We start from the raw sequence: 3,245 nt of genomic DNA, 5'->3' as shown, positions 1-3,245 counted from the left end.
CGCTAGTATTAAGGTCCGCCCCGAGATCTAAGCCACGTCGGAACTGAAACGGAGGAATCGACAGAGAGGCTACAGAATGACATCGCATCCATTTGGTTTTCTTTAAATCACTGACGAGCAGGAAAATGTAAACGGGGAGGGCGAGTGGAGAAGTGAGGCAGTTACAGCTCTGGTGAAATTTCTTCTTTGTGATTCACTCAGCAGCCAGAGACGTGAAGGTGACTCAGGCGTGAGAGCTCTTCACATCGAGAACAAAAAGCACTCAAGGGCAGTTAGCACCTTCTTCTGGAGGGGGGGGGGGGGGTGGGGTGAGGTAATTACCTTTTGACTTCTGTGACTATGTTCAGAAACTGGCTTTTAGATTGAGGTGAACAGAAACTGCATTTCTAAAAAGCACCATGGAATTTAGCAAAATTTATTGAGTCGTTTCTCCTCGATTCCCACATAGGTTTCCAATTCAGTTGGTATTCATGTGGCTCATGTCCAGGAGTGAACGTCTCAGTAGCAAATTGCACGGTTAAGGTAAAAGGCAAGGAAAGTGGCATCTCGAACTGGCTCCGAGGTCAGAGCATTCTCTCAATGTGATCTGTCGTTCTCGGATTGTAATGCTACCTCCGGTTTTAGGTTGGAGAACATTCTTTGGGACTCCTATTCTGAAAAAAAAAACACAGACACAGTGACTGAAACTCTGCTGCACGGTATGATGCGGAATACGGCCTGCTCAGGTTTGTGCATTTTCCCTGTAGTATGGTGTGTTTCGTGTTCCGTGTAAACGTGAAAGTCGTCTTGTTTCGAGCAATAGGTGAAATCATTTAGCAAAGCAAGAATGGAAATTCCAGTAATGTCAAGCAGCTCATGGTTATTTGACCAAATCATAAGCGAACCCATATTCTCACGCACTCACAGATACATTTGTAGCTGAAAAGAGTCTGAGAAGATAGACTGAGCTTACCATTGATTTTTGCCTGGATTGATGGGCTATCAATATCTGCTGCGAAATTGACATTGTAGCCGGGCACATCCCAGCAGCTGTACGAGTCCGACAGGAATCATGGAACCCTTTTCATGTGACTTTGCATCTGTTGTTATGCACGAGCACAATTGGAAATATAAGAAAGTGAGTCGGCGCGGCCGTCTGGTAGTGTGGCCGAGCGGTCTAAGGCGCTGGATCCAGGTTCCAGCCTCGAAAGGGGCGTGGGTTCGAATCCCACCACTACCATTTCTGCTGATCAACTCCAACGCTGCAGCTTGTTAACATGCTGTTTCGGTGTCCACTGTATATTGATGTTGAAAACAAAAGTAAAATGGGTTTGCTTCCCAGGGAATTAACTGTGGTGTGGGATACTGCCAAATATTCCAAAATGTCTCTATTGTCATGATCGTGTTCGACTCCCGCGCGGAAAATCGCAAACAGTTGTGCCGTCCCAGGCAAGTTGAGCCTTTACTGGAACCGAATGGAGACTGTTATTTCATCGCTGTTGTGAAACGAAGTCCTACGGTGACTCTACTCGATGTTATTTGGGTTTCTAGCTAATGGGAAAATCGTTCCAAATTAATTTCGATGTCCTACCTTATTGAATTTCTCCCATTTCCTTCATTTCCGTCCTGGAAACATCAGAAGGGAAAGGTAATCTAATCGAGACTGTGATTGGTGAAATTCACTTTTTACGGCCAATTCTTATTATGTTCTTTCTTTCTCTCGCTTCAGCATTGTCTGGAAAGTGATGGTGCACTAAGGCTGCAGTATGTTTGAAAGAGTCGGTTGGCAATGCCCCGTTGTTAGTTGTGAGATTACTTTATGACTCATGCCCTCGGACTGTATCACATTTAGCATTCGTGCATCTCTGTGTCTGAAAATGCGTGAGTTATGCCAGTTTTGTTTGTGTTCCGTGTTAAATGCTTTCTGTTTTGCGATTCGCTCAACACATTTCGATTTAACAGGATTTCTGAGGTAACTTCAGCAGCAGAAATCCTCAGCTGAGGATCTGGGAAAATTTCACAGAGTATGGTCAGTCGGAGCTAAAGTAAGAAAGTCGTTCCTTTTTTGCAGTGTTCCACAATACTACCTTTCCCGTGAGCAGTCGAACAGACTAAATGATTGTGCCACAGACTGCGATGGCAAACTCCGCTAAAAAGTAATCCTTTAAAGCCGGTGGAAGCAACACGACGTTATTGGGGTACACCGCGTGGAAACAGATACTTCGGTGTATCTCGTCCATGCTCACCCCATAGCCAAAATTAAACAAGTCCCGTTCCCCAGCATTTGATCCCAATCCCTCTAAACGCATCCTATCCAGAAACTCACCCGATTACCTTTGCAATTTTCTGAGTGTAATAGCCTCCTCCACTTCCTCTAGTAGATCATTCCAAACACGCACAACCTTCTTTGTGGGAAATGTGCCTCAGGTCCTTTGTCACTTTCAGCCCACTCACCTTAAAGCTGTGCTGTCGAGTTTTCAACTCACACCAACTTGGGTAAAGCACGTAAATATTCAGTTTACCACCCTTCCATAAGGTCATTTCGCAGCTGTTACGCTGCAGGGAAAGTCGTCCCAGCCTATTCCACCTCGCCCTACGGTACAAACATCGACGACATCTTTATCTATATTTTGTCATCAATTTAACGTGTCTTTTTTTTTACGTTTTCAAAATGTCGATTACGCTGGACAACAACGAGCTATTGGAAACAGAAAGGGGAGACGTAGAACGGATTCAACTTTCAGTGCTGGACGCCACGGAGCTGCAACACAGCCGCCTGTGGCTTGTTTTTGTCGTGTAGTGGTCCTCACGTTCGCCTAACACGCGAAAGGTCCCCAGTCCGGAACTGGGTAGAAACTGCTTTGTTCTTCAACTGCAGCCTTTTACATGGACAAGAGCTGAGCTTTTTTGCATGCTTTTCCATCTGCAAACCTGCCTTCGAATTTGCTTGAATAAACCTGCTCTGGTAGTGAAATGTAATGCAATTCCATTTAATGACTGTGCAAAGCATTGTAAAGTTTTTCTCCAACCTGGTTCTGATCATATGCCATTCTGTTGGAGAGTGTAGTTACCGCCTTCTGATCATTCCACGAAAAGCAGTACCGCATTTGCCTTCCTTGCGCAGGCGGCACGGTTCAAAGACAAGAAAGAAGCAGATGCTCTGGTGTCACAGCGCACCACGAATTCCTGAACTTGTCTGTCTTTCAAATGTACCCCAAGGTCGTCTCAGAAAGACCTCATTTGGAAGCTGTCAATCGTTATTCAAC

At 45.2% G+C, this 3,245-nt stretch overlaps 1 non-coding gene across 1 annotated transcript; it reads left to right on the top strand.

Annotated features, from left to right (window-relative positions):
- The first annotated feature begins 1,137 nt into the window (after window positions 1-1,137).
- Window positions 1,138-1,219, top strand: trnal-cag (transfer RNA leucine (anticodon CAG)). Its single transcript has one exon. It is a non-coding gene; the product is annotated as a tRNA-Leu (tRNA).
- Window positions 1,220-3,245: the final 2,026 nt, after the last annotated feature.

Source organism: Chiloscyllium plagiosum, unplaced genomic scaffold (assembly GCF_037043375.1).
Source record: "Chiloscyllium plagiosum isolate Xiang-an unplaced genomic scaffold, Cpla_swu_hap1 HiC_scaffold_53Y, whole genome shotgun sequence".
Taxonomy (NCBI): Eukaryota; Metazoa; Chordata; class Chondrichthyes; order Orectolobiformes; family Hemiscylliidae; genus Chiloscyllium; species Chiloscyllium plagiosum.
This window is presented reverse-complemented; position numbering and strand designations above follow the sequence as displayed.